This window comes from Ixodes scapularis, unplaced genomic scaffold (assembly GCF_016920785.2).
Source record: "Ixodes scapularis isolate PalLabHiFi unplaced genomic scaffold, ASM1692078v2 PGA_scaffold3__209_contigs__length_174095766, whole genome shotgun sequence".
NCBI classification, from domain to species: Eukaryota; Metazoa; Arthropoda; class Arachnida; order Ixodida; family Ixodidae; genus Ixodes; species Ixodes scapularis.
The window spans coordinates 27,258,709-27,279,777 of NW_024609868.1; the positions used below are offsets into that span (position 1 = coordinate 27,258,709).

General features: G+C 44.9%; 1 pseudogene; it reads left to right on the forward strand.

Annotated features, from left to right (window-relative positions):
- The window catches only part of LOC115330381, a 48,459-nt pseudogene extending 36,498 nt beyond the window's left edge, over positions 1-11,961 (forward strand).
- The last annotated feature ends 9,108 nt before the right edge of the window (positions 11,962-21,069 follow it).

Here is a 21,069-nt window from a genome sequence, read left to right on the forward strand (position 1 = left end):
GAACTTAAGCTAAAACAAAGTATAAAAACTATCGCTGATACGGCGTTTACACCACGTTCGAATGTACAAAAATATTAAATTCATTTTATTGATATTATGTATACAGGGTTCACAATTTTAGGTTTCCCACATCGTTTTTAAAATGTGTTAAGGCTATTCTAATGCAGTCCAATCACGTCAGTTGTACGGCCAGGGGACATATTATATGGGGTTAATCGTCACGGTAAGTTCAATAATTAACTAGAATTTGCTGAAAAGCTTTAAGTTGCAAGAAAGAACATATATTTTTCAAATTAGAAACTTCCTGAACGTGATCGGAAACCACTAAATCGATAAATTTTACAAAGAATCACAGCGCAAGAGAAATGTGGTGGTGCGCTAAAGCTACCACTCGTGCAACAGGCGCAAGGCTGGCGGCGCGAAACTGGGGATGATGATTTCCTCATGCGCGTTCATCGTGCCAAATCATCGAAAATCAACGCATACCCAGTAGCATCGTCTCAAAGTTAGAATGGTCCGGCCTTTTTTACGCTTTCGTTCATCTTTCGAAATCGGGGCACACGCGCCTGGCCACGGAACGTCTTGAGAAAAAAACCAGTTACCAACTAAAGGCGGAATAAAAAAAAAACATCCTTCGGGGCGACCCTGTTACTATGGCAAATACTCCAAACTGAATATTTCTTGAGAAAACCGGTCTAAATGTGGAAATTGTGCGGCTGTTTTTTACGGATTCCTTAATCTTTTGAAATCTGGCCACCCATGCCTCACCACCGAACTTATTGAAAACAACCCACTTCCCAACTCGAGGTTTAATATAAAATGTAGAACCCTCGAGCTTATCCTGATACTATGTGGAATACCTCAAGATGATTCATTTTCGTGAAAACCTGTCTGAAAGGGGGATAGTTCGGCCGTGTCTACGCATCCGTTCACCTTTTGAACTATGTGCACCCGCGCCTCACCAGGGAACATTTTGAGGACATTTCAGTCCTCAACTAAAGACGTAATATAAAATATAAAGCCGTCGATCACATCCTCGTACGATTGCTAATTCTTCAAAATGGATCCTTTCTGAGAAAACTCGTTTCAAATTGGGGATGGTTCGGCCGTTTTTACGCATTGTTCATCTTTTGAAATTCGGCCACACGCGCTTCGCCAGAGAACTATTTGAGGACAACCTAGTTCCCAACTAAAGGCTGAATATACAATTTAGAGCCCTCAAGCCCATCACAGTACAGCTGGAAATATTCCAAAAAGAATCCCTTTTTAAGAAAACCGGTCTTGAAGTGGGAATGGTTCGGCTGTTTTTATGTATTCGTTCTTCTTTTGAAATTCTGGCATTCGCGCCTCATCCAGGACCTTTTTGAGGTAGGCCGAGAACTTAACTGGTGACGAAATACAAAATTTAGGGCCCTGAATATACGCCGCTGCTGTGGCAAATCCTCTAAACTTAGCCATCTTTCAGAAAGCTTGACTTGAAAAAGTTATGGTTCGCCTTTTTTTTTAGGCATTCGTTGATCATTTCGAATTCCGGCACACGCGCCTTATCCAGAAACTTTATGAGATCGGCCAAATTCTTAACCGGCGACGAAATAAAAAAAAATTTAGGGCCGCCGACGACAAGCGAGCGCTATTTCGAAATCTTAGGCTCCATCCCTGTTCCAAGAATGCGATATCAAGTCGGGTATTTCAAAACGCTTTTTTCCGATTTGTTTTGTGCTTCTTGTGTGCAGGCTGATTGGGATAATCAATTTGATGTGAACAGTTAGTAAGTAAATATTAGTTTTGACATGTGGATGTTAAGTTCACAAGAACGATCATCCCTTCATGAATTGTTTATTCACCGCAGTGCTCCCATTAATAAAAATCACTGTTTTAATCGCATAACATTAGTAATTAGCGAGAATAATTTAAAAGGGTTTAAAATAATTTTACATTGTCATAATACAGACAGTTGTTTTTGTTCACTATTTTATTGTTGTCAGTAGCATAATACTATAAATGATCGTAAACGTATAAATGAGAACGAAACCATCTCATCTGGAAACTTGGTCTCCAAAACCCAAGAAAATAAGTTTAAGGAAAAAGCGAATGTACCCAGCGTATAATGGATGTTTTTGGTTTACTGCGGTCGTTTGGCAAATCTTGTATTTCGCTGTATTTTTAAATTGCGCTCGTTTGAACATCGCTGTTTTTCAAAAATTCGTGAGAGGTTCCTCCGAAATGTATTTTCCTACAGATGCAATACGCATTATAGACACTACAGATTTCGCCATAATATTGTGGAGGGATTTTATTTAATTTGTATATTCATAACCAGTTGTCCTTAGCCAAGGATAGAATGTATACTTTGATTAACTTGGATACTATACGTAGTGGCAATACACCAAAGAGTTTATTCGACCGAGGAGCCTGCAGCTTACACATCATCATCTTGAAAGTTTGGCACAAGAATAGCAGTATGTGCTAGAATAGAGTAGCAGCATGACAAATTGCTGAAATCGTAATGTTTTGGTGTTATGGCTATATTTGTATATTGATTACATGGGCTTTTAAGGAAGCGCTGCCGTAACCCACTAACAGATGGCGCAAACATTCGTTGGGACAAATTTCTGGGGACGGCCTTCCGGCAGCTTGGTAGAATTTCATTCATTCGATCAAGTATGGTTGATTTATCTTCACTTTTTTATCATTTAAATGAAAATATGCATTCACAGCTTGACATCAATCGGTTTCGCCTTTTCTGTCAAAGGCCATCTTCAAAGTCAGTCTCATCTCAGATGTTTTATATTTTATACGTATATACGCATATGTATCTTGATAGAGCAAATAAAAATGTCTGACTCATCCCAGATGCAGAGTTGACTGCCTTTACGTGCCCCCATCTGCCTTTTTTTAAATTTTTATTTAACTCTAGGGAAGCTATTGAGCCTCGCATAAAGTCGACATACTTCCTGAATACTTCGAGACGATGGCGTGCACTCCAGTTTCGTCCAGCGGCCCTGACCAAGCACGCATGACCGGTTTACGATACTCGTGTAGGCCCTTCGAATTCCGTCCTCACAAACAGAGTAAGCGCACTTTGGGCAAACCAACGCTGGCCAAGAGGCTTTCTTTTCCATTCGGTAGCCCTCTCACGAAAAGACGACTTTGTGCTATTCTTTGATTCTTTTCCCGTAAAGAACGGCTCGTTCCAACAACGATGTTTGAGCTTTTATGCTGCCTCCGAGATAACCTTGAGGCTTCAATGAACTAGCCGACTTCCTCGTTATATTTGATTCGATAGCGTTTTTACAGTGCGCCACTGGAGAGATATAGGCTGCGTTCGAATTAATTGAGACATCCGAACGCTTCTGTCGCATCTGACCGCCTCATAACAAAATACAAGGCGTTGCAAAAATAAAATAATTTATATGTATATTTAATGGGAATGAGCGCAAATTGACAAGTGCAGCCGTAGTAATATTGTGAACGAAGAGGGGAGAAGGTGATTATTGAATTTATTGCATTAAAGTTAGGGAAAGGAAAAGAGAGCCGGCGAAAAATAGGGCGAGGAGCTGGGAATCCCTAACTTTAATGCAATAAACTAAATAATAACCTTCTTCCCTCTTTGTTAATTATATATATATATATATATATATATATATATATATATAAACGAACATATGCAGATGAATGAACCGTACTTAATCCGATGAATCAAAGGATCAAAGTTTTCAGGAACCCGCCGAAAGCCAAAAAATCCTGTCTCCGCCGTTTTTTGGCTTTCGGCGGGTTTCTGAAAACTTGATTTTTTTATTCATTGGATTAAGTGCGGTTTATTCATCTGCGTATGTTCGTTTATATCCTCCTCGGGGACCACGTACGATGGTGTGAAGTGCCCGTGTTGTATATTCAATAACGTGGCTCTTGATTCTCGCAGATGATGATGATACCGTGCCTCTAAAGCTCATAAACAAAGAATACTACATGTACACGGGACGAGACAAACAGTGGGAGGATTCCTGGAGCACAAACGAGCACGTACCACGTGACACCAGGCGTCGTACCGCGTTCCTCGCGGCGGCGTGTGTTTCCAGAACACCTCCGATTGGATATATTTCGTTTATTGTACATTAATAAGACAGGTAGGAAACGCCAGTAAGTCAAGGTGAGGTGGTATACATGTTAGCGCACCCGACCGGACATTGGGAGGCCCAGAGTTCAAATCCTGGCTCCGCCGTTTTTTGGCTTTCGGCGGGTTCCTGAAAACTTTGATTCTTTGATATATATATCACAAGATTATATTAAATTGAAGCACTTGTTTCTACTTGTCCTTGCTTTCAAACGCCCAAGACAAAAGTTATTAGACTTAAAAAGTAAATCGAAGGTGCATGTCTCTAATGCGTGCCGCCTCAAATAGACGAGAAAAGTTTTTCTATTTATTTTATGACTTAGTATTTCTCCCGATTTTTTTTCCCATCTGGATAATAAGTACGCGAACTCTAATTAAATATTTTTTTGATCTAGTTGATTTTGAAACAGTACCATTTTAACAAATAAGAACACTAAAATAAGCAAAACTTTGCAACTCTTGATGTTCCTAAAAAGTAGACAGAATCAGTTGAGCGTCTGGCGTCTAGTTTTTGGTTGAGAAGCTCGAGGGAGCTAGATTACTGCCTGTCCGTACCAATCTGAAACGATTTATTTTTAGAAGAGGCATGTTTGGCAAAGCACAAAAGGAGGCGTGACGAGTTTTTTTTTTTTTTTCTCTCTTTGCGGTTGTAATGTTTTCCTTGATGTGTCATAAGCCTTTCTAGTGGCCCAGTAGTGTAGGCGTTCCTCAGTTATGCGACACGCCGACGCGCAAACGATCGACGGGAGCATGCAAGAAAACTTACTTTTCGATCGATAGACTGCTCAAGCTCAGTCGCCGTTTTTCCTCGTTCTCATATCGAGGAAGTTTTGAGACTTAGAGACGCGTCGATAACACTTTTACTTGAATAATTTATGTGTTGGTTCACCAGACGTCCTTTAATAAAATAAATGGAGTGTAAACATATAAGTATAGCGCACACAGAAAACAACACGAAAACACACAGACACACAAACGAGCTCTCACCGAGTTCCAGTTGTGCTTAGATTTGAAATACTACGGCTGAAAGGCAAGAAAAAAAAATAATGTTCCATACAAATCAAAAACTTAATTGGGGAGAGAATCAAAGTTTGGCTGTTCACTGACAAGTGTCCTGTGACCTTCCATCTTAGCACACTAATGTTAGCTTTAAAGAATATAATTCGATGCCATCTTTCAGGCTCAGTGAAGCAAGAAAAAGACGTAAATTGACCTGATGCCGGCTTCTAAAATAAAGAATTACAAGAACTAGTTCTCAGAGGAACAGTGGGCGCTTACCACCATGACGTGTTCTACACATTGAACTATATTTTAGGAAAAGGTAGACATGTTTAAAAACGGTAACATGCTTTGGCGAGGCCAAAATACGTAAACGCAAGTTATTCCAACCGATATTTCCAAGTTTTCTAGTTTAGTAATGCACGAATAGAAAACAGTAATTCAAACTCAAAGGTTCTTGAGTTTGTGAAAAGATATTTAGCCTTAGATCAAGTATCCCATGGTCTGTGCTAAATCATTTTTATTCGTTTTAGAGCGCAGCTCTTAGGCGCCCGTTTCCGGCTTGAGCGGCGTCGCCGTCGCCGTCGCCATTGGCGTCGGCATAACCGCACGTTGCATTATGGGACGTTTCCAATATTGACATCACATGCGACGTCACGACGGTCACGAGAGAGGATGAGGAGGAAACATTTCCATCGAAGTTTAGCAGATACATTCCCCGCTTGATTTAGCGGAAACATCTCTCAGCTGCATTTAGTGGAAACAAACTCCCCGCTAGATTAAACTTAAAAATTCGCCGCTAAATTTAGCGAAAAAATTCCCCGCTAAATTTAGTGCAAAAAATTCCCCGTTAAGTTTAGCGGAAAAATTTCTACGCTAAATTTAGCGGAAAACCTTCCCCGATAAATTTAGCAGGGAATTTTTTCCACTGAATTTAGGGGGAAATATAGAAAAAATTTCCCTCAAAATGGGAAAGGAGCAGGAGAGGAGGAGGGTAGGAGAGGAAAAAGAGAAGGGGCATACACTCCCCTCCGTACCCTCCCCTCCTGCTCCTCAAGAGCTGCGCTCTAATTCGGCACTCCAGGGAGTTGTAAACGCCTTTCATTTTTATGCAATGTTCAAAAAGTTGCCCATAGATTTGATAGCATGGAGTAATATCTACCACTGCTTCTGGTTTCAGAACAAGATGGTGGCGTGCCCTTATTTCAATCCTATTGTTGTGGAGGAGTCAGCAACGTCATCCGAGCATTTGACGTAGCAGCACCGCTCAGCAAGCGACCAGGAGACTTTGCTCCTCAAGCAGAAGATAGACACGCTCAACTTCTTCGCCTACACTGTTAGCAAAAATAACACGCCCAGACGTGTAAACCGTTGTCCCATAGCGGACACGTCGAAACGTGTTCGTTTTACACGGAGCCATCTGCGGTATTCGTTTACACATGAGGTGCCGTGTAAAACACGTTCCGAGCGTGTTCCACATGAAACATGGCGGCCAGCGGCCGAGAACAGGCGAGAGACGAGTCCAGCGAGCCGCGCGCCTTTCAGCCGAATTGAAAGCAGACAGGACGCGTTAGTTCTCGTTCGATGTCTTTTATACACAGTAAAGTCTCCAAGCGGCGGACGTAGCTACGTGCAAAGGTACGTACGTGCGTCATCGGCGGTCGGCGGCGTCGGTAGCTTCAACGGAGCCGCTACACAAGAAAAAAACGAATGCCGAACTCACATGGATAAATAACTTAAGCAAACTATTTAGAATCGGGCGGTAACTTGCGACACCTATCGAAATTTCGAGCAGCCTATATCTTAAAAAAAAAAAGACGAGTCTGTTAACACACTGCGAACGACTACGACTAGACAGCAACCCTACATACAACGCAGGCAACACCAGTACCACGTACTACACAGCACCGACATGAACACAAACACAACAACGACACTACGCCCGACACCACTAACCTCTATGCCCCACACTTCCTACTCGATATTCGTTTCTCCCCGCGGCGCATAGAAGCTTGACATGTGCGGGTGAGCTCTTTGGTCGCTGACCTTTACAGATTTATAGAAGAAGACACAAAACACCGCGCAATGGACAGCCGTGTGTTAGAACTGTTTGCATTTAAAAAGTATGGAGGCAAAATCTATAATGTTAGTCCGTTGCGACAAATAACGATCTATTAACAATAAATTTTAAACCGGTCATGAAAAAGTTCAAATTTTTGTTATTTTTTTTTCTTGACCAGTGTTATGAGCAGTCCGACTAGCTTGAATCGGATAGGAAAACAAATTATTGGGATTTTGTCATTACGTATACAATAATAAATGAAAATGTTCCTAGCGCAAAGCATTTTTTATATATTCTTGTGAAGGACATCCGCCCAACACTTCACTTCCGCTAGTTGCAGCGGTTACAGTACGGGAGCAGACGTCTTCACTTTTGGGGCGTTTTGATGCAGTTTGTTGTCGTATGTCGTGTCGGTGTCGAGTGGAGCGGTGGGGCTAGGGAGTTTGTGACCGGTGTTATTCGTGAACACTGGTGTGGGGCGCTGATGCGTCGTTTTTTTGTACTGCCACCACCCCGAACTTTGAAGAGACACGGGCCCGTAGCACCGCATTATGCTAAATCGCGAGCTCCTTCTCTGTTGACGTCGCTTTCCTGGTACCACTCGTGGATACTGCAAGCGTTAGACAGTGTGCACCGTCTCGCCTACATCCCCGGTGACGTACTCGACCTGTTGAAACTTATTGCTTCCGTCATTTTGGAGTACGCAAGGCAGTTATGTCGTTGGTCTGATTTCGGTTATAAAAGCAAGGCAAAACGCTTGTAGTTCCCGCCCTCAGTAACCGTTGGACATCTTCCACACTTTGACAACGGATAACTGAATGAACAAGGATTTACATTCACTTCAGAGGTTACTCTCGCCGCTTCCTCACCGTTGAGCAGCAGGATGAGCTGGCGACAAGCCGCGGATGAAAGGCTTGAGCATCAACAGCCCAAGCGCACTCGGTGCCGATGCGGGCGACGCGGGTTTCTGTCAACCGGGAGGCCAGCACAAAACGTGACCGTTCCAGCTCTTCGTCGTGACACGGTGTTGCAGAGAGCAGGGTAAAATACACCTACACGAATCACCGAAGCAAACGCACTGCTATCGTAAATCTTGGCTTGTGATTGCGCCTTTGTAGATCATCTTATTCGTTTTGCTGGAGAGACGCAAACGACGGGCATAACAAAATCGCTTGCATATTCCGCATACCTCAAAAAAGCATTTACCCTGTCACCTTGCGAAAAGCGCGAAACACGGAGTCCGCACCGTCCTAAGCTTCATGTTTTTTAGCTGCTTTAGAGCAGTTTGTACCTGCTAGTAGATATGCCTACTGAAACTGAAACAGGGCAGTTCCAGAGAGAAAGAGACAATGTTGGGAAAGCTTGCCCGCTCTCTAATTTCTCAACTCTCAAGTGATCGTACCATAAAACATGCACCAATTAACGCCTCTTCCCAAAATAAAGAAAAAGCACAACGTTCACTACGTAAAAAATGGTCTCAGTACATGCATCTGTGGGCAGGTAGGAAACCTTGTCCTAATTTATTTATGCCTCATGATGGGCGCAACAAACTCGTTGCAGGACCGAATCATCTACTCGAGCGGTGTGCGTGCTGTGCAAACGCAGTCCAACAAGAAGCATAAAAACGGCAGATTTAGGATAACAATCCGGAGTCCATTATTCAATTAAAACGACGTAATTTTGTTGAAAACGCCCGCTGCTTCTTACTCACGGTATGTGTCGGGATACTTCCACCGTCTGAAACGGAACGAAGGAAGATTTACTTTTAAAAATGCTCGCTGCGTCCTCCCGGACCAGCTGGACCGGATCAGCTGACGACGACGGTACTGAATCCGTTGCACCTCCACCCCGCAACAACCAATTTGCGCTCCGTGTTAGTGTGGGTTTCTACCTCCAAGGGCACCGCACCACACACGACGAACGTTTCAGCTTTTTTTCGCATCGCCGTGTTGCACCAAACAGAACGAGATCGCCGAAGTCAACGCTGCGCTGTCGTGAACCTTGGCTTGTGGTTGCGCACTCGTGGACCCTGTGGCTCGCTTCGCTTTCAAAGCACACACGATGATTACGATTGATACTTTCCTTCTTCTGGGAACATCACAGGGGCACTTCTCCGGTCACGTCTTCGCAACATGTGCTTGCAAACCTACGAGCTTCTAGCGTCCCGACAAACCAAAACAATACCGGAGTCAAGCTAAACGTGGGTTGTTGCCCGATTTTTACCGACCAAACAAAAGTAACGAAAGCAAACCGGCTCTAGCTTCCAGCGTACTTTAGCGTTGCGCCGTGGCCAGATTTTGTCTGTCAGCTCTAACTTAAAGATGACCTACAGATGCAGCAACTGGTATACATTTTTAATACGGCGGCCACCACGGAGCGTAGTAAATTCTGAGGAGGGTGCATAAAAAGTGGCGGCACCTTCGCTTGCAGTTGAAGGGTTGAAGCTGTGGCGGTCCATCGGCCTACCAAGCCGCCGATAAAAGACGACAACGCAACTCGTCGATACGAGCCCGGCGGCACGAGAAAATAAACAGAACGTTTTCGCCTAAGCTCGGAGTCGGTCGCACCATCTATTCCGTCCTCAACATCGAACGCGCTACAGAATGGTGACCCGGACGTAATGATCGGCTCTGAGCACCTGCAATCCAGGGGAACGTTCTCCGCGGCACGGCACGCGGCAACCGCTTGGGATTTCGACGATTATGCAAGAGCACATCTCCCTCGGCCCTTGCATCCGGATCCTCCGACCATAGTGTTATTATAATAATTATAATAACTCTATGTCCTCCGACGGCCCGTTCAGAGTGCTGGATCGGCAAGCCAAGACCTTTGCGCCTTTACACTAGACATAAACGGCCGTCGTGACGTAGTCACGACCGACCGTGTCAAGCCGGCCTACCTAGAAGCCACAAAGCCAAAACGAAACCAACTGCAATATCACGTGTTCAGATCGGGGGCACGCTTTTTATATCCATTTTAACTGTTTAGAACGAGTAATTAGGCCCATAACTTTATTTGTGGTATGTAAGAAACTATTATCAAGATCCCTAAAATAAATACAAACATGGGCGACATGAGAGAAGCCGCAATGCCATCGACCAGAATCAATGGCAGGAATGGCAGCGAGCGCGGTAAGCGCGGGGTTCGCCACGTCCAGCGACATGGCGTAATTGATTTTGGTGCACATCTGTCTCCGAGACATGTTTCTTTCCGCGGCATTTGTCTCGACGGTCCTTTCTAGGTGTGTCCCCAAGCATTCCGGTGCTTCAATAGCCGGCAGTGCTGCGGTCGTCGTCGGGGGTGATGCGTGTTTTCGAGGTCGGCTACACGGCTAGGCGTGTATGACCGAACCAAAACACGTTTTTTACAACCTCGCATGATTTTTTTAACGACCTATCTGTTACTCAACGTGTAAATTTATGGTAATTTGTGTAAATAGCGTGTTTTTCACCCCAAATATTCGCTAAATATACGGTTGTTGCTAACAGTGTACCGTGTCGTGCCGTTCGTGATCATTGCTGTGGGCATCGTGGGAATCCTCAACTGGTCGTGCTGACGAGGCTAAACCTCAAAGTTGTCACGTTCGTGTACCTTATCTGGCTGGCCACTTCGGACCTCTTGGCGCTGGTCGTTGCTGTGCTCCCGATGCTGCGGCTCCATGGCATACAGCCGCGCGCATTCTCGGCCGCCTTCTACTACGCCCACGTCGAGATGCCGCTGGTGAACGCGCTCATGGCCAGCAGCGTCTTCATTGTCGTGGCTGTCACCGTCGACCGCTGCTGATCTGTGTGCCTGCCCCTGCGATACAGGGAGTTTCACAACTCCATGTGTGCCAAGCTGGCCATGGTCACCGCCTACGTAGCTGCTGGAGTTCTCTACGTACCAGTGGCCTTCCAGAAGAGCCCGTGCCTCTATGAGACGAACTGGCCAACATAACTCAGTACGTTCCGTGCGACAACGTGTTCGTGTCGCGACCTGTCTTGAAGACACACCTTCTGGTTCAGGAGGTCTTAGTGAGGATTGGTCGGGTTCTCGTGGTGGCTGTGCTGAACACTGCCGTCATTTTTGAAAAACCGGAGACGACTGACGACGAAAAACGGGACAACACACAAAACGTCTCAAAGCTGATCTTTAAAAAGCCGAACACAAACACCGACGACGGCGGAAGAGATGATAGATATAACGACGTACACGGAACAATGCCTGCATCAGGTAGGATGATTGAACAGAGAGTGAGGAGGCAGGCCTGCTGGTTGATGTTACAAATTTTTTGAAAAATCGGAGACGACGGAGGACGAAAAAGCTCTTTCATCGTCCGTCGTCTCTGGTTTTTAAAAAATGTGTAACATCAACCAGCTCGCCTGATTACCCACTCTATCTTCAAACTACCGTCATCTTACTTTTCGCCGATTCAAGCAGAATCGGCAAAAGTTTATGATTAGCAGCAATAGAGACAGGAGACACGAGAAACCTTCTTGGAGATTAGCGTTTGGTCATCCTTCTGACGGCTATCGTGATTATGTTCTGCGTGTGCATGACTACTGCAGCTGTTCTAACGGTGCTCATCGGCGTTGACAAGGCGCTCAACTACGGCTTCCAGTTGTTCCGGGCCATCGCCAATGACACGGGGATGGCCAGCTTTGCCATCAACTTTCACGTCTACTGCTTGTGCAGTTCAGGAATGCGGAACACCTTTCTGAGGTTTTTTCGCCTCACCAAACCATCCCCGGATGTCAGCTACATCTTGAACTCCAAGTCGCCTATTGACGGGAGCACGAGACTTTGAGTCGTCCGACTGGACTTTCGTGTCACTGGGGTGCTGCGTTGTTGCTATACTTTTCTACCTAATTTCTTTCTGAATAACACCGAAACAAATGAAAGCCGTTTACTACTCCCTGTAACGCCGAATTAGAGCGCAGCTCTTGAGGAGGAGGAGGGGAAGGTACGAGGAGGACGCTACGCCCCTCCTCTCTTCCTGTTCGCCTTCCATTTAGGGGTAATTTTTCCCCTAGATATAGGGATTTAGCGGGAACATTTTTCGCTAAAGTTAGCGGGGAAATTTTTCCGCTAGATTTAGCGGGGAAATTTTTCCGCTAGATGTAGCAGGGACATTTTCCCGCTAGATTTAGCGGGGAAATTTTTCCGCTAAATTTAGCGAGGAAAACTTTCCGCTATATTTCGCGAGAAAAATTTCCGCTAAATTTAGCGGTGAAATTTCTCCGCTAGATTTAGCGGGAAAATTTTTCCGCTTGATTTATCGGGGAAATTTTTCTGCTAAATATAGCGGGGAAATTTTTTCGCTAATTTTGGAGGGGAAAAATTTCCGCTAGATTTAGCAGGAAAATGTTTCCCGCTAAATTTAGCGGGTAAATTGTTTCGCTAGATTTAGCGGGAATGTTTTTCCGCTAGATTTAGCGGGAAAATGTTCGGCTAAATTTAGCGGGGAATTTTTTCTGCTAGATTTAGCGGCGAAATGTTTCCGCTAGATTTATCGAGGAAATTAGATGTAGCGGGGAAAATTATCCGCTAACTTTAGTGGCGAAAATTTCCCGCTAGATTTAGCGGGGAGATTTTTTCCGCTAGATATAGCAAAACAGTTTTCGCTAGATTTATCGGGGAAATTTTACCGCTATATTAAACGGGAGAATTTTTCCGCTAAAGTTAGCGGGGAAAATTTTCCGCTAGATTTAGCGGGAAAGTTTTTCCGCTAGATTTCGCGGAAAAAATGTTCGGCTAAATATAGCGGAGAAATGTTTCTGCTAGATTTAGCAGGGAACTTTTTTTTCGCTAAATTTAGCGGGTAAATGTTTCCGCCAGATTAAGCGGGAAATTTTTTCCACTAGATTTAGCGGGAAAAATGTTCGGCTAAATTTAGTGGGGAAATTTTTTCTGTTAGATTTAGCGGCTAAATAGTTCCGCTAGATTTATCAGAGAAATTTTTCCGCTAGATTTAGTGTGGAAACTTTTCCGCTGAATTTAGCGGGAAAATCTTTCCGCTAGATTTAGCGGGAAAGTTTTCCTGCTAGATTTATCGGGAAAAATGTTCGGCTTAATTTAGCGGGGAAATTTTCCCGCTAGATTTAGCAGGAAAATATTTCCGCTAAATTTATTGGGTAAATTTTTCCGCTAGATTTAGCGGGAAGTTTTTCCGCTAGCTTTAACGGGAAAAATGTTCAGCTAAATATATCGGGGAAATTTTTTCCGCTAGATTTAGCAGAAAAACTTTTCCGCTAGCGGGTAAAATTTTTCGCTAGATTTAGCGGGAAAAATGTTCGGCTAAATTTAGCGGGGAAATTTTCCCGCTAGATGTAGCAGGGAAATTTTTCCCGCTAAATTTAGCGTGTAAATTTTCCGCTAGATTTAGCGGGAAATTTTTCCGCTAGATTTAGCGGGAGAAATGTTCGGCTAAATTTAGCGGTGAAATTTTTCTACTAGATTTAGCGGCGAAATATTCCTGCTAGATTTATCGGGGAAATCTTTCCGCTAGGTTTACCGGGGAAATTTTTCTGCTAGATTTATCGGGGAAATTTTCTCGCTAGATGTAGGGGGGAATTATTCCGCTAAATTTAGCGGGGAAAAATGTTCGGCTAAATATAGCGAGGAATATTTCCCGCTAGATTTACCGGGGAAATTTTTCCGCTAAATGTAGCGGGGAAAACTTTCCGCTAAATTTAGCGGGGAAAATTTTGCGCTAAATTTAGCGGGGAAATGTTTCTGCTAGATTTAGCGGGGAACTTTTTCCGCTAGATTTATTGGGGAAATTTCCCCCCTAAATTAAGCCGCGAAATTTTTCCTTTAAATTTAGCGGGGAAAAATTTCCGCTAGATTTAGCAGGGATATATTTCCGCTAAATTTAGTGGGTAAATTTTTCCACTAGATTTAGCGAGAAAATTTTTCCGCTAGATTTAGCGGGAAAAAATGTTCGACTAAATTTAGCGGGGAAATTTTTCCGCTAGATTTAGCGGCGAAATATTTCCGCTAAATTAGTGGGGAGAATTTTCGGCTAAATTTCGCGGGGAAATTTACCCATAATGCACCGCGAGGTTATGCCTACGGCGACGGCAACGCCGCTCAAGCCGGAAATGGGCGCCTAAGAGCTACGCTCTAAAAGGTCGTCACAGCAGTTGTGAGCATCTAAGATTACCTGGAAGAATATCAGCTCAGTTTCAATAGGATGCTCAGTGAACGCTCCAAACGGTTTTGGCAAAACTACGTTTCCTTTAGAACGCAGCTCTTAGGCGCCCGTTTCCGGCTTGAGCGGCGTTGGCGTCACCGTCGGCGTAACCGTAACGCGTCGGCGTAACGCTTCTTCGTGACGCGGCGGCGTCGCCGTCGGCGTAACGCTTTTTCGCGACGTGTCGGCGTCGCCGTCGTCGTCGGCGTAGCCGTTGCGCGTCGGCGTAACGCTTTATCGTAATGCGTCTCCGTCGCTGTCGCCGTCGGCGTAACCGTAATGCGTCAGCGTAACGCTTTCTCGTGACGTGTCGGCGTCGCTGTCGACGTAACCGCAACGCGTCAGCGTAATGCTTATTTGTGACGCGTCGCCGTCGCCGTCGGCGTAACCGTAACAAGTCGGTGTAACGCTTTTAGAGCGCAGCTCTTAGGCGCCCGTTTCCGGCTTGAGCGGCGTCGCCGTCGCCGTTGGCGTCGCCGTCGGCGTCGCCGTCGGCGTAACCGCGCGGTGCATTATGGGTAAATTTCCCCGCTAAATCTAGCGGAAAAAATTTCCCCGCCAAATCTAACGGAAAAATTTCCCTGCTAAATCTAGCGGAAAAAATTTCCCCGCTAAATCTAGCGGACAAAATTTCCCCGCTAAATCTAGCGGAAAAAATTTCCCCGCTAAATCTAGCGGAAACAATTTCCCCGCTAAATCTAGCGGAAAAATTTCCCCGTCAAATCTAGCGGAAAAAATTTCCCCGCTAAATCTAGCGGAAAATTTTCCCCGCTAAATCTAGCGGAAAAAATTTCCCCGCTAAATCTAGCGGAAAAATTTCCCCGCTAAATCTAGCGGAAAATATTTCCCCGCTAAATCTAGCGGAAAACTTTCCCCGCTAAATCTAGCGGAAAAAATTTCCCCGCTAGATCTAGCGGAAAAAATTTCCCCACTAAATCTAGCGGAAAAATTTCCCCGCTAAATCTAGCGGAAAAAATTTCTCAGCTAAATCTAGCGGAAAAAATTTCCCCGCTAAATCTAGCGGAAAAATTTTGGTCACGTGACCTGGGGAGACGTGGCACCCCGAGGTCACGTGACCCCCTCCCGAGGTCACGTGACCTCTGAGGGGGCACGTGTTTGCCCCCACGTGACCCCACCAAGGTCACGTGCCCTCGGGGGGGGGGTCACGTGACCCCCCCCCCCCCCGAGAACACGTGGCCCTCAGTACCCTTCCCTCCTCCTCCTCAAGAGCTGCGCTCCAATTCGGCGTTACAGGGAGTGGTAAACGACTTTCACTTTTTTCGCGACGCGTCGGCGTCGCCGACGCCAACACTGACGCGACGCGGAGAGGGAGGAGGATGGAGAAGGAGGAGGGAGGAGGAGTAAAAAGAGGGACGAGGAAGAGAAGGGGGAGGGGGCGGGGAGCAGGGGAGGAGTATATGAGGAAGGAGGAAAAGATGCGTACCGTCTTCTCCATACCCTTCCCTCCTCTTCTCAAGAGCTGCGTTCTGATTCCTCCTTACAGGGAGGTGTAAACCTCGTTTATTTTTTATTTAATTTGTTACATTAAAAAGATACTCTAATGAAATATTTTTTTTTCTGTCTACCACAACTGATTTTTTAAGAAGGACGCTAGAGTTGGGCGTTGTTGACTCTAGTGGGGGAAATTGTTAGAGATATTTTTGAACCTCTGTTCTTGTAAAGTGCGATTTAAAAAAAAATAATATATATAAATATAGAATTTAACGAGGGCGGGAGATGTGCATAAGTCATATTTTTATCTATGCTCTAGACACCAGAAAATCACTAAACGTAGCATCTTTCATTTACTTAAACCTCCTTCGACAAAGTTTAGTTTGAGACGTTACCTTCCCTCGTTCTGTTGCTTTCTTTTCTACGTTGAATTCTTCTCGTTCTTCACCCCTTTCAAGTTTCTTTTAAAGGTTAATCCTCACCAGTCTGCCTGCGCTATAACTTTATTTTCATAAAACGTGGGACTATAGTGTATATATAAACTCAATTGCGCGTTACATGGCTCAGATATTTCAAGACTTATTTTTATCAAAATAGAAAAAAAAGGAAACATTAATCATATACTAATATACGACGAGCAAGTGCTCCAGAATGCCTCTTCAGCTCATCGACTCTCAAAGAGCATGACGTCACTCGAAAGGCGACATAGGAAACGCGCTGAAGACGCGCGACGACAAGGGAACCAAGTGCGCGCAGTCATTAATGGAGGTCGAGTGCAGAGCCGTGTATAGAGAGAGTTCGGTAGGAGCGGGCAGAGCCAGGGTATGCACTAGACGCAAATAGAAGGCTTGGCAAGCTCTCTTGGCCAACCAGAAGCCGAAAAGAATCCCCTAGCGGTGGTAGCGAGAAACAGTTTCAATGAAAGCGCATGGTTTAAATGTAGTAACTCTTTATAGTTGGAAATATGGTACACGTGATGTTTCGATTCTGATTGTGCAAAAAGAAGTAACAATCTATGTGCGCTCGAACTCTATTTTGCTCGGACAGAGTTTGACCGCTCGGACGGCAGATTCCCGCCCTTCGGCGCCTAAAGTCAAATTTGGGGGTTTTGCGTGCCAAACCAGCGGCGGGCATCTGGCACGCCCCAGCGGAGGACTGAGGATTAATTTAGACCACCTGGGGATCTTTTGACGTGCAACCGAAAGCTCGGTTACACTGCGTCCTCTCCGCAATAAGCCTCCGTTAGATTGCGGGCACCTCGGCCGGGATTCAAACCGCCACATCCTTCGGCGCCTGGCGTACGGATTATGTCGATCATTTCACTCGTTGCGCTCTTCCGCCATGATTTTGGATGACCGTGATTGCAATATCACGTGGACCATATTTTCAGTCAGCGAGAAATATTCCGACGCCCTTACTAATTTAGGTTCTGGCGACCACCCCCAGGGTAATTTTTACGGCTGCTGGTTGGCCACATTCGAATTTCTGAAGACGCCATGGAGCACGCCCATCCCGCTTTCGACCAATGGCGCCTCCTCATTTGCCTCCTATACTTCCCAATAAATAGTCCAACTCTCTCTAAAACGGCTCCGGCCAAGGGAAAACAAAAGCACGTGGGCGTCTGTGGAAAAAAAAGGGGGGGGGGGGAGGGAAGGGGGGGGAGGGAATAAAAAAACACGAAATGCTCAAGATTATGAACTTACACAAAGTAAAATCCTGACTCATCTCAGAAATTGGTGCAGCTATGTATATATGTACGTATATATGGAGAAACGGACCTCAGCTTAAATTTTGTGGGGTTAGAGGAAAGGAGAGCTGCTCCGAACGGACGTGATATCCTCTGAATGAAGCACTTTTCCATCAAGTTAATATTAGCAGAGTACATTATGGTCAGCACGTAGTGCCATATTAAATCACAGTGACAGGCTTAATGCAGACAAGGGAGCAACTGAAGCACTTTGCGACTAGAATATCCTTTTCAAAAGGTAGTCGTTTTGTACTTCATTGATATCCTAGTGTCGTTACATTTGAATTGCCGGACTCTTTTTTCTTGTAGCCACGATGGGTGTATCGACACTTCAAGAAAGATCTACTGCAATAGTAAAGATAATGTGAACGCGAGACCAGCGTTCGCATGGCTATTGCTCGCGCTGTGCGAATTTTAATTTGGGATTAATTTGGTCTCAATTTTCAGGATAAGTGCTGGAACACTTAAGCGCAGCTCTTAGGCGACCCTTTCCGGCTTGAGCGGCGTCGACGTCGCCGTCGGCGTCGGCGTAACCGCGCGGTGCATTATGGGACGCGTGACGTCACTGATGACCTCGTACTCATCGTCATCGTCATCATCACAATGATGTCACTGATGACGTCATTAGTGACGTCACCAGTGACGATGTCATCATCGCGTTGGCGTCACTGATGACGTCAACTTCACGTGTGACGTCATCACTGACGATGGCGATGACGTCATCACGATGACGTCACGTGACCCCGTGAGGTCTGACTGTAAGCGAGCGAACAAAAAGTAGCGATTCTTACTTAATTTTTCGGGCCAGAAAAGGGTGGCCCCGAGCCGGTTTTTGTTTGCGATATATCTTTTTCAGCTCTCAAGCAAATGTTTTATACTTGCCAGAACAGAAGCAAAAATAAACATCATTTTTTTTTAAATCTTGTTAGGTAATTGTCATTGATATGGAGAGAATGAACAATAATCACCGACAGCCGAAGAAACTCGGGCATGACGTATCTTTTGCATCTTAATATTTTTCGGCAGTAAATGAGATTACGGCATTACGGCCAATAAGAACAACCAAGCAAGGAGCGCAAACCTAAGCGCATTTCTTAAATTGTCAGTTACTCTAGTCATTGAGAGCTTAAGAGAGGCTAGGCCCAGCTTTTAAGTTGACGCTATAAATGATTCGTGATTTGTTCTTACGTGCTCGTGTCAGCTACTCCCCCATACTCATTGGCTGCAAATTTATAATAATATGGTTGGTTTTGGCCGCGCTGTGCGTTTCTAAAGCTGTCAGACACTATATAGGCTGTCCCAAGCGCACCCTACGCGTCGTCTGCTCGCTAGGCCTATCGCGAGATGGCGCCACGAGTAAATAGCGTCGCTCATTCGGTCGTCCGCGAACGCGCCCAACCTTGGCTTCCGCAAGTTTTTTTTTACCTAATCTTTTTTTACAGGTAGACAGCTGCGCCTTGAAATCTTTACATGCTAAAACTAACCTGCTCAGTGCACAATGCGTGAAAGCCTGAACTTTCTATGTGCAAACGCCTATTCTGCCGCCTTGTTCACAACGGAAGGTCCGCTTGGGACACTTTATATATACAAGTAATTTACGCTAATATTCCTCTAGTCACAACACCTATCGTTTCTTTATCTCTTATGTTCCGTTGAAAAATGGGGAATTGTTGCAGGATTTGGGCGGGCCGACAGAATGTACCTGCTAATTATTGCAATAATAGTAGAGAGTAGCGTGGACATGTGCGCAGATTTGCGCCCAGCGCTCCTGTCAAAGGGAGCCTTACAAAGAACAAAGCTGCGATCAACATAAAATATCTGCGTGTTGACGACGCCCTCAACACCGTGAATGGTTTCAGCCCGTGCTAATGATCCATTAGCGTAATTCGCAGGTACCGTCGCAGCTTCTTTTCCAATTGGTCGTGTTTTCCCTGGTATTGTTTGTTCGCTTATACAGACAAGGCGCGAATGCCACCCTGGCGGACCAAAAGGAAGCGTCAACGTGGTTGCGGTCATGGCAATAATCGCTGGCAGGAAAAATGGGCGACGCCTGATAAAGCTAATCACGTGTTGCGGTGTAGACAGGAACGGGACAACAAGGAGCAATGACGCGTCATTTTTCTTTTTGCTAGATGCTGCGAGATGTTATACTCGTGCCCTATCTTCACCCACAAAGCTTAGGTTATGTGTTTTTTCCTTCTTTTCATCTTTGTGTTTATGTTTATGTTTTGCCTTTTTGAGGGGGAAAACAAATATTTTGGTACCGGACAACTCGACTCGGATATTTCGGCACGAGGCCGCTGCTGTATGCGGTTGTTCCAGTACCGGGTATTTACGTTGGCACTCCTCATAGGTATGGGTCAGTTGGCGCGTCTATTTTCCTCTCCATTTGCTGAATTAAAAGACATTTCGGCTGTAGTTGGAATCCAACGTTCCACGATCTCTTTATATCCAACAAATTGAGTAATATTTTTCAGTATCCTTGACAGTCTAAGCATTTCGTGCGGTTTATTACGTAAGGATATGTGAAACCCGACATGCACACTGCTTTCTTTTTTGAGATGTTGAATATTGTTTTGTTTTTTTCGTAGAATAGTGCTATGAATATCCACTTTAATTGTAAGCACTTGAACCACCGCACATGGCATAGGTTGTGTTATTCTTTTTTTCTTCGGGAAGAATATTTCTGCGTGGTACATTTCACAGCGCGAGTTCTAAGTGTTCAGACATTCATTCATTTATTGTGAATACATCAGGGTATTGCTGCATTCGTCGGCTTTTTAGCTTGTTTAAAAAGCTCTCTCGGTTGGAGTGTTTTTATCCAGCGCTGTACTGTGACTGCGGGTAAATAGTTGAAGGGTAACAATCCAAGACTCGAACATAGTGCACGGCTTCAAAAATAAAAATGCGGATTTGTACAGCGAGCACTTCGCGCAAATTCCTCGTTTTTGTTTGTAGTCGGGGGACAGTTTAGGCTTGAAGTTGTCTGGCTTGAGAGTGTACGTACGGTAAGGTGTGGCCAAATGAGACAAAACATTTTCGTTTCAGTAACAATTTTTATTTTTGCTTTAATATTAAAATCGAATACAGCATGGGGGTAGATGTCGGCTTTATGCTCAGTAAATATTACTTAACGGGAGCAAGCGAAACATTAAACAAAACAACAATATCTGAAAGTCACAATATCTCCATTTTTGTCCCGTCCTGTGGCTCAAAATGAAACAACGTAGTGGGGTACAGTGAGACACATTTAAAAAAACCTCTTCACTCTTTGCAATAAAAACACTTGAAATGCACCAACGCACTCTTTTACGAGCTCACTCCTTGCATTCCATGCACTCAATCCATACTGACGGCGGGAATGCTTGACTCCAATGTTCTTTGCATACCAGGCATTGCCAGTCCCTTGTGGTGTGCGCCGCGCGGTATGCAGAACGATCGGACACAGCGTGTGTGTTCGAACGTTCGGACACTGTGTGTGTGTGTGTGCGCGCGCGCGTGTGTGTGTGTGTGTGTGTTTT